This window comes from Phalacrocorax carbo, chromosome 3 (genome assembly GCF_963921805.1).
Source record: "Phalacrocorax carbo chromosome 3, bPhaCar2.1, whole genome shotgun sequence".
NCBI lineage: Eukaryota > Metazoa > Chordata > Aves > Suliformes > Phalacrocoracidae > Phalacrocorax > Phalacrocorax carbo.
In genome coordinates this window covers 41,308,082-41,321,960 of record NC_087515.1, presented here as the reverse complement: position 1 = coordinate 41,321,960, position 13,879 = coordinate 41,308,082, and the positions used below count along the sequence as shown (strand labels likewise).

Genomic DNA, 13,879 nt, shown 5'->3' with positions numbered 1-13,879 from the left:
ACTTCATTTTGCAGCTACCTGAAGTTAAGACAAAGCTGCCTTTAGGCATCTCAAACTAGTCAGACCTGCTGTAGCAGTTGCACTGTCTGCTTCAAGTATGCCCTCCACGCTCCTTTCAACCTCCACCCCAACATATATCCGCATAGTTTACCTCCAATCATGGGTGGTTCTTTCTATAGCACAGTTCACTCAGCCTTATTGCCTGCCTGGCACAACAGGAGTTTTTAAGAGGCTAATGTTACAGGCTAATATAAGAAACTGTAAGAAAACAGCCGATAATTGTCACGTTTCCGTTAAAGGTGAGTGCTGCTCAAACAGCACAAAGGTTTCCTGAGGGTATTGAAAAACTGGAATCAAGAAAGCAGTTTTATTCATTACAGATGACCCAAGCAAGTTTTAAGGCAATTTCAGATCTTCCCACCAACCCAGGGTTCCTTTGAAAAGGGAGCTTCTTTCTTCTGATACTCCATACACCACCCAGTTTTAAAAATAACATTAAAGAAAACAACGCACATTTGCACTTTTCTCTTTGTATTCTACTATATCAAGAATACAATTTTTATTCTAACTTCATTGGAAGCAGAAGCTGTCAAATGAAATCCAATACACCTTACTGGTATAAAAGCAAAGTAAACAGCTTTGGCTCCTAATAATTACACAGACTCACTCATGTCATTCAATGCCACTTAAAACTCAATTCCAGAGCAATATTAATGATTCATTCCTCTTTAAGCCCACTGCTCCTCAAAACACTGATCATGTTATATAGGTTGGGAACTTCAGACGTTATATGGCAACACCTACAGTTTTACGTACCAGGCAGAGCTCAGTACCAAACCCAGCCCCTTATTTGGAAGAATAATGGTTTGAACTCGCCTAACACAGGACTCAGCATGGTTTTAATATCACTGCAGCAGCCTGAATCCACAGTCACTCTGATGTGGTGGTGGCTGCTGTCTCACTTGAGCTAGCTGAGCCTCCACCCTCAAAGAAGGGACACATGAAAACCAAAAAACTCGCTCTCTGGTGACTTGATAGCTTCTTCAGACCTTTCAAACTACCTTGGCTCCTTGTCGCGACTTAAAGCCATTTCTGAAGATCAATGAGGCTGTACCACCAGCTGTCTGATGCCCCTGGAGACCAGCCCCGCTCTCCCTTGGATATGCCCCTCAAATCAGGTCTTCCCCACCCAGGAATTCCCCTTTGTGCCAGAGGAATCTCCCAGCTGCAGGTCTAACTTGTCTTCGCAGCTCCTCTGGGCCACTTTGCAATGACACCGAGCATCTGACACGCTCATTGGAAGCCAACAGTGAAGCAAACACCACCGTGCAGTTTCTATTCCACAGTTCTAACACACTGTTTAATACTTGTAGAGGTATGAGACAGAAGGCTCTTACTGTGATTGGTGCTGTACAGACACAGTACATACAGGCCTATTCCTTTCACAAAACCTCTGCCATCTCCCAGAAACATGTTTGCTTTGGACTCTGTTTTGCTCAATTTCAGCTGAGTTCAGTTCAGAACATCCAAATGGCAAAGTTAGCGCTGCATTTACAGGGCTTTCTTTCCCCACTTGTGTTGAAGAGTCAGCATTGTTATCTTATTTTTTGTTACAGCATTTGCACTGGTAATGCTGAACAAACCTGAAGCCTCCACTATAGCAAACAAAAATTGACTTTGATTATAAAAGAATTAAAGAACTAACATATGTTGAGGGTCTCTCTCCATTTACAGAAAACACACACTTCTTTATAATAGCACAGTTCCTCTGACTGATGAAAGTTTAGAAATAAAAGAAGGGGCAGAAAACATGCAATTACATCCCCCTGAGGAAAACAAGTGCTGTTCTCAGATTGGCAAATTCCATTTTCTACAAACTATTAATTAGCAAAAGATTCACCTACAATAAAGATCTGTGCTTACTGCCAACCTGCTTACATTGAAGCCGGACCTTGCTCTCTCCTTTGGAACGCTCCTGATCTTTGGACTTGGTAACTGAAAGCCGTCGTTTCTAGCACTGATTTGTGTGTGTGCATGTTCAGGAACCATTGCAACCAGAGCTGTCTCCTCATGAGCCGGTTACACACATAAAGCTGAGTTAGAAGAAGGTGTCTCTCTTGCTACCCAGCCCTTACAAGTAGATCACCAGAAGACTACTTACACTTTCAAAGTACTGCATTCTCCTTGCTTGACAGATTACACTTTAAGATGTTACATAAAACAAAAATAGTCACAAGTATTTTGGATCACCTGTCTAGTGTTAGCACGGCCGGAGATGAACTGTGCCAGGAGTGTTTTACATCAGTGTGAAAAAAGTCAGAGTTCCTAAAAAAAAAAAATTGTTCCCTATGAATTATTTATTGGAAAAATAAAAACATCTTGTGTAAATGATGGCAAAATCCTTCAAACTAGATATTGCATAAGATCTGTTGTACTTCATGGAAGCTAAAAAGAATTCAGAATATGAAATTTGAGGTTTTCCTTGATATTAGGACATTATCTCAAACTCGTTAATGCCTCTCAGGCAGACAATTAGAGTGCTTCAATTTACATTATTATTTTCCATCAAAACACTGAGAAACTGTCATTATTTAATCTTTCCCATTAAAAAGAGGTGTATAAAGGAATACAATTCTTAATAAATCAGCACCTACAGATGTATTTAATAGCCTTTAAGACTGCTTCGTCTGCAGACAAAACCAGAAGTACCTCTGGCTAGCAAGTTTCTTTTTGTTTGTTTTTAATCAGCTTCAGAGAAAAAGAAATCAGCCTGACACAAAAATCAAAGTGGTGTTTTAATACGCACAAAGTCTAGCTTCATTTGTTAGCAGTCCAATCCAGTTCCTGCAGAAAAGGAGTGGGTGGTTTTTGCTACCAACTTAAATGGAAGTAGGATCAGTCACAAAAAGAGGAAGATCTACAGCTGTTACATTAGATGCTGGAATACTTGCCTGGACAATGGAAGTATTCCCTAGGACATGCTCTCAGATACCTGTCTGGCAGCAGAAACTGCTAATCCTCCTCCTATCTCTACTACCACCACTAGCTCATTATGTTAAATCAGATTCCAAAGATACCATCTTATTATGTAAAAAAATTATGCATTTTAACTTCAAGCAGAAAGGGCTACTTTCAGTTTACCTTGGTTAATTAACTACTTAATTTCTACAGTAATATAAGTACAAGCAACAGCAACTTTTAAGAAAACACAATTCATTTTATCATGTGAAAGCCTCGCTCACACTTAGATGGAAACCGAGGTGCCTCTGTCAATTTTGTACTGTACAAGAAGCCCATAAGACACAGGCACCTCCATTTGTGTGGGCGAATCCCTTAAAAAAAAAATCAGAATAAAAAGGTAGGAAGTGTCATTTCAACTCACATAAATAGAAACTGTTTACTCCATTTGAGAGACACAAGCATAAAACTGATGTTAGGGGGCAGCCAAGCCCTCTACCACCATTGTTTGAGCAATAGCATATTCTACAGCAGCCAAATCCAGCACCCACTGATGGCAGCAAGAGCCACCCTGCTGACTTCACTGGGCACTAGCTGAAAAGCCTGGACTTTCCTGATCCCAAGAGCTTTGGACTTGTCTGAACACAGACTGCCACACGCAACAGCTCTGGTGTGCTGCACTGAAGTTTGGGTAAAGGGGCTGACAGCCCCCCCAGATGGAGATAAAATGGGCAGATTTGTTTTATTTTACACCAGCAGCTGACCCGTGTTGTAGATCAGCCACCAAGGGCCCCAGGGGACAGCACACGAACCCCTCTATAGATTTTCAACAAAAGCGTCCCTGGGTTTTCCTGCTGTGCTTCACAAAATGCAAGAAATGACAGCAGGTAGCTGCACTCCTATTTTCACGCTTAAGAAGAACTTATCCTTCCAGATCCTGACACGCTGACATGAGTAAAGGAGCAAACACTCTAAATGAAAATGGCATCGCAGAATGATTTTTCCAAGAGTTCCCCACCCTGAAGGTAATCCCAATAAACAGTTCTTTTGCCATCACTTCCAAAAGGTGAACCACGCTGCTCACAAAAGCCCCCCAAACGCCTGTGTCTCCATGCTGGTGGTGCTTCCAAGGAAGACCCAAGAGCACTATTGCTGAGGGAAAAGACTCGCTAATCCCCTGCCCTGCTGCCACCCTAGCACTAACCCCTGGAAAGGTCCAGCCAGTGGGGCCAGGCGGGTCCTGCCCGGCCATATGTCAGCTTTGCTCCAGCGGAGTGGAAGTCTCCCCCGGGCCCTTTTAGCTCTCTTGGCACTACGGCACGCACTCTTAGGGGTACCCTGAAGTCCCCGCTCTTGCTGGGAAAAGGGAGCAAGGCTGTAGCCTCCCGGTTCAAGGGGCTCCCCGGCGCGCACGTTAACTTACCGGGGTAAAGCCGGTTTCTTCGAGTCGGATGTAGCACGGCTCTTGAGAGCACAACCGCCCGCACTACCGGGGCCGGCACAGCAGCCTCGATAAAAAGTACATTCCAACTATACGCACGCACCTGCTTCGGCCCGGGGTCTCCGTGCATCGACGAGGACGGGGAGATATTTTAAAAGCAACTCCTCTGCTGCTCCTCCTCCTCTGCTCATCTCCGCACGCGCCCCCCCACCCCCACCCCCCCGCCCCGGGAGGAGAGGGTGAGGACACCGCACAAATTTAAAACAAGCCCAGATGACTCGCAAAACCGGGGCGGGGGGCCGGGGGGTGGCGCGACCCCCGCCCTCCCCCCCCCCCCCGAGCCGCACGCCGCTGCCCCGCAGCCCCACTCACCACATGCAGCTCCACCTGAGAACTAACGCATGGAGAGGGGGAGGTCGCCAACTCTCGCCCTAGAGCAGCTCCATATGTCGCTCCCTCGCCGCGCCGCTCCGGGGAGGGGCCGGGTGGGATGCGGAGGAGGAGGAGGAGAAAGAGAAGAAGGAGGAGGAGGAGGCAGAGGAGGAGGAGGCAGGCGCAGGCGGCGTGAGGATTTAAGCCTCCGCTGTGCCCCGGCGACTGCGATCACGCAGCATTATACAATGGAGGAGGAGGAGAGGGAGGAGGCACCAGCCCCAGCTCCCAGCACTTGCCGCCAGCACTGACGACAGGGGCGGCTCCGGCGAGCTCCTCGCCCTCTGGCCCGCGTCAAAGCTCCGCCTCGGCCCTGGCCTTCCTCCCCCGCCCCGCTGCTCCTCCTCCCCCCACCCCCCCCCCCCGCCGCCCCGCGGCCGCCGGCACGGCTCCCCGCGCTGCCCACGCGTGCCTCTGCCCCGGGCAGGCGGCGCGGTCCCCGGCAGCGCGGCGGCCGCCGCCGGGGCTTCCCCGGGGAGCGCCGGGCCGCGGGCCGGGACAAAGGCGGGTGCCAACGCGCCCCGACCGCAAATATGACAAGTATCCCAGCTATCCAGCGGCGAGGACCCGGCCGGGGCTCGGTTGCCCCCGGGCAGCCCGGTTCCCCCGCGGTGCTGGCCCCCAGGCTGCCCCGGCGCGTGCCCCCGTGCCGCCCCGGTCAGCCCACGGCCGGGCCCGGCGGAGCCGGGGGGCTGGCGGATCCCGCGAGCGCTGCCGACCGCTCCCCGCCCCGGAGCTCACCTGGGAGCCGAGGGAGGCGGCGGCCCCCCTCCGTGGGATCCTCGCTGCTAATTTGGGCTGTGCAGGTACCACCGGAGCACAAAAATGAGGCCAAGCGGAGATGTTGGAGCGCACGAAGACGACTTGGGGGAAGGGGGAAGTGCTCGGCAGCAGGCGCGATCTGGAAAGACGACGATTATTTTAAGTTACCTCAATGATCGTGTTTCGAAAGGGACTGTAACCCCAGCCGGTGCTGCAAAAGGCGCTGCAGACACCTTACAGTTTTGGCAGCAGCCCCAGCGGCATCTCGGATCGTTCCGGCCTTTCATGTTCCACTAAACCGGTTGTACTTCTGGACAATAAAGCTTTAAGACCTAACATAAAGGCGATTATTAGTCATTAATATCACGACTCGTTTAGGTATTATGCTCAAAATGGTCTGTAATGATTTGTGATCAATCAAACTGATGGTCTTGCTAGAAATTAAGTTCCATCTTCAGATAGAAAACTGAAAAGGAAAAGAAGGATACTTTTAGAGGGAAGATTTCTTTAACCTGGAAATTGTATCCACCAAAAATCCACAAAGAGAAATAAACCCCAGTTAAAATAGTGAATCTACCAAAACAGAAGGCGATTAAGTGATGATTTTATGGATTCTTAAAATTGTCATTGAAAAGACCCATCTAACTGATATTTAAACACCAAGACTGGTATTTCAGATAACACTCTGCTGAAGTCACTAAAACGGGAGGAAAGAGCATCAGATCAAAAAACTGGTGTTTGACTTTGCCAGTTCTGGAGGTCTTGGCACACCTTCCCCCTCCCATCCCCGCTACCAGCCATTCTTTTGAGGAGATCTAAACCCACTCATCCTCTCTGTCTGCAGTACACAGGTAGCCCTGAACCAGATCTGCAAAGCAATTAATGAACCATTTACAGAATTTTGACAAGTGACTTGTGAATTGCTCAGGAGCTGGTAAAAATTGAAACCAGAATTTCCCCTGGCTGGATACTTTCCAGCAGCCAGCTGCTGAAATTTGGTCCTTCAACTTGGGAAAACAAGCTCCTTCTTGAAATTACAAGAGTCATGGTAAAAAAAAAAATCATTAAATAAAAGGAAGAGCATTTTCTTTAGGGCATGAATGGAGCAGTACCCATCTGGTGTGCTTAAGACTACTCAAAAGCCAGCCAGAATATTTACACATTTTTCAACCAGGTTTGGGTTTTGGGTTTTTTTATGCCAGATCCACCAAATTTCAGAGACACATTCTGCCCTCCTTTACACCAGATTTATACCATGGCAGGATCTGGCTTTGCATAATTACGCTGTGGATGCATCCAGCCAAGCAGTGCCTGCCTTCTGGAGCTCAAAGTCCACAGCAGATTTACAGTCCCTGTGCCTGGGTGTGTGCACACTATCACCGGCACCATAGGCATAACCACAAACATTTGCTAAATAAGCAGCTGAACTCAGTCCGATATCCACGGCCCCAATCTTGCCATGTTATACTCGGCAGTAAAAGGCCTGAGCCTGCGTTCTGAGTTTTAAACGCTTCTGACTTTGTTAGGTTGCTCCAATTTTACACTAGCATAAGAGAAAACTCACAGCCCCTTCTGTTTCCTACTGTAACTCCCCTGGGCCTTTCTTGGCAGGATTTTATAGTCACGCCATAACTCAGATTGTTCCTCTGAACACAACTAGTACAACCTGTGTCCACACTCAGAAGCACTCTCAGCTGAGCAGAGGTCATGATACAAATCAATATGATTAGAGCTCCTTCCTACACTTCGCGTACAGCAGAGGCTCCATCGTGGCAGGACGAGGTTAGGCTACGCAAGACAAATAATCCCACTGCCAACTGCTTCTCACATTGCCTCCCACCTGATTTAATGAGACCTTTCTGGCCAAGAAACTCTACTCTGCAGCTCCGGAGCAATCTGACCAGAAGGTGTCTGCAAGGCCCAAATGCAGTTTGCCCAAACATGTTGGTAAGCCTGAAGAAACAGCCTGCAACTGAGCCACAAAACACTGTACAAGGAAGCGTGTCAGCACAGTCTTCCAAAGCCTGCAGGAGCAGGGGGAAAAGTCTGCGTATCTGTGAGGAGAAGCCACGCAAAACGCACCCCATTTTGGAACAGTGCACACAAGGGCTTCCCAAGGAGCTGTAGCGCAAATGTCATTGTGCAGTCATAGCCTTGACACAGGCCTTCAACTCCTCACACATGAAGACAACACGCTAAAAGAGGAGGAATGGAACAGCATTTCTCTACAGCGGTCTGACCTGACGTGGGCCACAGGCATATAGTCTAAGCGGCCTTGTCTTTGAGCAAGGATGGTCAAAGCTTGCCTGACTGAGGCCAGGTCTCCTGTAGATCATTCAGAAACCCTCCTGTGTTAAAGAAATAAATGAACAAACAGAAATCAAAGATTGGAAAGATTGGGAGGGGGAAAACAGACACCAGGCTTCATAGGGTAGCTCATTACAAATACTACAGACTGCCAGATAATCTTTGCCTATCAACACATGCACTAATTAGGAAAGAGCAGCAACTTTTGGTGTGCTGGAATGTCAGCAACCCTCACGTTTTTCAAAAACGAGGCAGTTAACTGCTTCCTATGTTTCTAATTGCATCCTTGGCCTTTTTCTTTCTAATTGCAGTACACATTAATAGTGTGGGAATTCACCAGGTAATTGTAAGAACAAAACTTCTTCATTTTCTCCCTGCATGTTTTTGCTTCAGCGCATGCAGGCGCTGACAGGCAAATACCTAATACTGCCCCCAGAACAGACAACTTTTTGCAGATGAAGACCCCATCAGCACTAATAACTTGGGAAAAGCTAAACAAAGGGCCTGCCTACAGCCAAGGATGCTCCTTCCACTAGAGCACCGCTCCCCACCAAGCAACGCAGGTATCACAGGTAAGAAGCAAGCACACTACAAGCAAAGGCTTGATTAAACACCACTAAGACCTCATGCCATCTCCGTTCAGGCCAGCTCAGGGGTCATACTGACTTTCTGGAGTGGGGCCCTTCTCATGCAAGGCTCAGCCACAAATAAAAGCAAGCCCCTCAAAAAAAAGTGGGGTGCTGCATGACTGCAGTTCGCACCTCTACGTCAGCAGGGAGCAAGCTGCACGTGTGAGCTGGGCTGCTTTCCTCGAGTTTTCAATTGTTTTTTTTCCTTTTTTGCTAGTGCAACTCTTTTACTGGAACGAGGCTGCCCCCCATGTCCCAAGGCACAGAGGAACCGGTTAAAACCGAATGAAGGAATGCTCCTTCCTTCTCACTCCAGTTTTAGCTCTTTTTTCCCCTTCATGTTCTGCTTTAGTTAATGTTCTTCTCCTTTAATGTTTTTGTGGCAGTAGGAGAAACACAGTTCCCTAGAATGCATAATATGCTTAATTATAATTCTCCGTTAGTTCTCTAGGAAAAAAAAAACTACAGGAGAAATCAGTTTAATTAATGAGTGTGACCAAATGCAGCTTTAGCTCTAATGCAGTATCATATATTATATGTCCAGTTGGGCAGTTGATTTTACTTGGGTAAAATGAGCAGAGATGCAAAAAACCACGGAGCTCATGAATCAATATTCTGACTGCAACTAACCCCTTTTGTATAGTTATTCTAAGCCTTCCTATAGATTTCAATGCCAATGTCTGTTTCCCAAATACTGCTTTTGGCTTCTGTAATGCAGGATGGGGCCCATATAGTCTAGTAATAGAAAGCTGTTGCTTGGCAGTATCAAGGGTTGTGCCACATGGTAAATTCATGAATTAAGAAAAAAAAACCTTAACTCCAAGATAGCACTCAAATAGTTATACCCAGTAAAAATCCCCAGTGCGTGTCAAGGACAAGGGTGACAAGGTTCCATCTGAAAATAAGTCTTGGTGATTTAGATGCTTTTCAAAAGGGCTACTCTTCACATATTAAAATTAAGGAAATATTATGGAAGAGGATTATCAGGAAAGAAAAAAACGCCATGTGCATTAGCTGGCTTAGTTAGTTGAGGTTTTGCTGCATTCCTCATGCATGCATATGACTCCCTCCCTCTGTAATTCCCAGTGCACTCCCAGTCCTCTGAAGACTGCTGGTGTGCATCATCCTGGCTCCAGCTGAAACACTCTGTCGTCCTCTGACAGAGCTTTGTGCTGCCTACTGTTGCCGTATGTCTTCTCACGTCTTTTTGCCTTTTCATAAACATCAGTGTTCTTTCCCAAATCCCATTCAGGCTGTATCACCTGCACGATGTGCTGCACTTTTGACCCAGGCCAGACTGTTCACACCAACACCGACTGTATAGCACACAGGCTCCTAAAACATTCTCCCCTTTCCACTCTTGCTTCTCAAAACACAGTGGGTTGTACTTTGCATTGAGCTGAGTTTTAAACAGTTTTAGGCTGCTTTTCTTTCCCTTTCAGTGCTCACAGTGCAGTCTCTATCCAAAGCACAATTCATTCTTTTCTGGAACACTTGGTTACTTTTTTGAAGAGAGGCTACACTGATGTCCTGATATTAATCTCATACTGGGGCCAATGGATTAACAGGAAAAAAAATAATCTGCAGATAAAACAAAAGGCTCTGTTTAACAACCAAGTAGGGAATACTTCTAATAAAGAAAAAACACAGAAACGGTGGGAAAAAAAATACAGAGAGATGGCCAGTCTTCAGGCCTAATTAACCACTGGTGTAAACAGATGTCACTGCAATCAACCCAGAAGACTTCAGCCACCCACTAGTCTTGAGCACAAACCCAACATGAGACTGAAAATCTTCACATGGGGCTGTCAAACATGCAAGCCACACACACGCTTCAATACAAAGGTCATCACCATTTCCCTTATGCTGATGGACTACCCACTCCTGGCTCACCAGGGAAGAGCAGCTCTACTGATCTGGCTTACCATGTACGCTGCACGTATTACAGGCCTTTTCTGAAGTAAAGACACCCCAACTGAGCTCTACATGAAGCCATACATTTCTGGACCACAGATGCTCCCCCCCCTTTTCTTAAACGCACTTAAAACCTGGAAGAGGCCTGGCTGCGTAAGTAAGATAGAATATGTTTAGCACTGCTCAATCCTGCTGAAATGCCAAGGGCTTGATAGACCAAACAGGGCTACCATCAGGGTGACAAGAGGCTTCTAGAAGTGGATGTTCCTGCTCAGATTTGTCACAGTAAAGCGTTGTACAACAGTAGCAATGTGTTTGAGGCTGGGAGGGCAAAACCAAAATGGTGTCATGGCTACAGTGTTGATACAGGGTGCTATATAGCGTTGCAATATGTTACATAGCACTTAAAACTCTGTCACTGGAGTTTAATGTGTTCATGCTCAGATGCATTACCGGGGGGCGGGGTGGGGGGTGGGTGTGTGTGTGTGTGCGTGTGTGTGTGTAACCAAAACTATTTCAGCCCTTATTTACATGAAAACATGAGATAATACATCAACATCCAAATGAATGCACCCACCTCTAGCTGGTTCTGCTGGCTGGAATACAACCTATAGAGCATATTAAGAGCTCCTACACAGTTTTGGGGGATTGGCCATTTTGTTTAAAACTAGTTTCTGCAGCTTCTTAGAGCCTCTAGATTCAAGGAATGCTTACCAAGAAAGATAGAGGTATTTTCAAGGTAATTCAAATTTGCAATGATAAATCCTTCTCCTGACTGTCCCAGGTGCAAAATTATTTACAGACGACGTTTATCTGTACTTCTTTCATACAGACTAAGGTTTCTGAGGGTCTAATCTTAAGTAAGCAGTGAGTGACCTATACAACATCTTTAAAAAACAAACAAACAAAAAAAAACCCAAACCACCAAACCCCAATAAAACAGAAGTTGAATCTGCAGGGCCAAATTTAGAAGAGGAAAAAAAATGGAGCTGGCAAAAAACCTAGCACAAGAACATCAAATGTAGCATAAACTCCCACTGCCATTCTGTTCCACTACAAATAAATGAAGATCATACAGAACTGAACTCATTGAGTCAATGCAGTGAATGCACAAGTCTTTCAGTTTTAACCCTTCACAAAATTTGCAATTTCTTAGATTATGTGCAAAGAAGATATTAAAAAAAAGTGAATGAGTACATCAGATGCTTTTACTGACTATGCCTGTGGTAATGATTCATTCTGCCTCCCTACATTCCCTCACGCTAGCACGACTAAGAGTCAGCAAGAGCTCATACTGTATATGCAGGTAAACAGACTGTGGGTGAAGTCTGTATATCTTAACTCTACCTAAAACCACCCCTGTAACGGTCAGAATTCATTTTAGCTTTCTGAAGAAAAAAGGAACCGCACAAATTAATTTAGGTTTTCCTCTAACCTTTTTTATGCTCTCTCACTTTAAAGGAAAGCTGTTCATTTATAGTGACCATTAGCCAAAGGCTAAAAGAAGTTTACACCTAATTAGTATTCCCAAGCAAAGATGAAACACTAAATCACTGCAAACCCACTCAGTATTTAGGATCTACCACCAGGACAAAGAAGAAAGCTGGGAAACCACCATTTATCATCAGGGTCATCTTGCTCTTCCTTTCACACCTCTTATGCTTGCTTGCTTTCTTCCTCCATAGTGGCTTTGGGGTGCTGATGTCCTTGAAATGTGGCAGGGGATTTGAAAGAATCCCCTGGAACTCCCTTTTGGAAGAAGGGAGAGGCAGCTCTTCTGCCTGGTCACCCCATCTCTCTTGTAACACAGCAGGATTTGGGGGGGCCGGGAGGGCCAGGTAGAAGATATATATTGTGGGAAGGATGGCAAGGACCTAGGGAAGCAGATACCACACGTGGCATGCTGTTCCCTAAAGCCAGTACTGGCTTTCTGAGACAGCCATAAGCAGCGCCCTCAAACAGTAATAATTCTCCCTTTTTTTTAGTTTTAGCCTTGGTGGGGGAGCAAAGCGGAGTCATGTTGGGAGTACAGACAGGAACAGGCCAAGGGAAATTAGTAGACCCAGGAAACAGGGGGGAAGAGCTGCATCCCCATTGATGGTGCTGCTACAGAGTCTAGGGCGTTCTCTGGTTCAACCTCTGGACAACAGCAGAAAAAAATACTACAAGGAATATCACCGAGGATCTCCCTGCTTCTCCCAACCACAGACTTTCCCAGCACAAAGGGAAGGCCAGAAGTCTCCCAAACCCCCTCATTCTTTTACATGCCATTATCTTTCAGAGATCCAGCTTTACAAACCAGCTTCTATCAGCTTTATTTGTAGAAGGAAAGATGTGAATAGCTGTCTTGAGCCATAACTTGTTCCACACCTGCAAGAGCAGCCAGCAGCCAGGTACTTCATAGAGAGGCACCTGCCTATTTGCAATACCTGGGCAGAAACGGGCACCCTCTGCAAGAGGCTCACAGCCAGGGCCGGACAAGTCAAGGAGGGATGATTGTCCTCATGCCCCAGGGCATTTTATAATCAACCACATCCAGGGGACATTCCTAGTGTGACTCCTGCTAACAAAAAAAGTCATAGTAAATCCCGATTACTTTGCTTGCTTACTTACACCCATAGTCCAGTAGTGTTAGCCTTCAGGTTAAATCTTTTTTTTTCCTACCCAGCTTGGTTTTCTGCTAACTTTCCTTAACTCTTAACTGGATGTTAAGCTCCTGCCATAAGAGCAAAAGAAGTAGTTAAGCAGATGTCAAAGTGCTGATAATTTGACTCTACACACACAAATACTATTCCCATGCAGGTTAGCAGACAGAAAACTCTTTTTGCTGGCAGCGCTCTTCAAAGGAAATTCATTCTCATCTGAGCAGCTGGGACAGTGGAAGTGCCCACTCCTACTCTAGTTGTGGGGTTTGTACAAAGAGCTGCCGCACCCCCCAAGAACACCAGTGTGTTACTTCTACCAGCGAGAAGGGAGGCCTGGCATTTGATGGATTTGTTTTGGTTTTAGAATGAGAACAACCTAAAACAAACCACCTCTGTTAGAGAAACATCATCTTCCATGAGATGTTCAGGTGAAAGACCTCAGACTCCCAACATATTTTTGCTAGCTGTCACAGCTGATGTGGGTGAAATCATGAGAAGGAAATGCAGTTGTTGTTTTGAACCTTTTTTTCTTTTATTTAGCAAAGATTCCCCTTAAATAAATGGAAGTGGGGAGATCTTCAAATAAGCCCTAGCAAGTTTTAATCACACTTTTTCTGCTTGCAAGCAAGCCGTCATTCAGTAGCTAGGTGGTTCTAAATAAAGAACTCTAGTCAACAACAGGAAATAACTCCCACAGAAAAAAAAGGGCAGAATACAAACTCTCAGCAACTCTTGTACATAGCTCACAACGGCCTTTTGTTCCATGCACATTAAGTCTAAAATCTTTACTT

The 13,879-nt window shown here is 46.0% G+C and overlaps 1 protein-coding gene across 8 annotated transcripts in view; it reads right to left on the bottom strand.

Moving 5' to 3' along the window:
• The window catches only part of SERTAD2 (SERTA domain containing 2), an 84,304-nt gene that overhangs the window by 17,957 nt on the left and 52,468 nt on the right, over positions 1–13,879 (bottom strand). For 3 of the 8 annotated variants that reach the window (XM_064446667.1, XM_064446668.1, XM_064446669.1), the window contains one exon: positions 5,573–5,732. The exons of 2 other annotated variants lie outside the window; for them this stretch is intronic. The gene's annotated coding sequence lies outside the window, so the exon portion shown is untranslated. Of the gene's footprint in view, positions 1–4,381; positions 4,586–4,771; positions 5,163–5,572; positions 5,733–13,879 lie in introns of those variants that run through there. 3 more of the 8 variants (XM_064446664.1, XM_064446665.1, XM_064446672.1) reach the window with 3 other exon arrangements.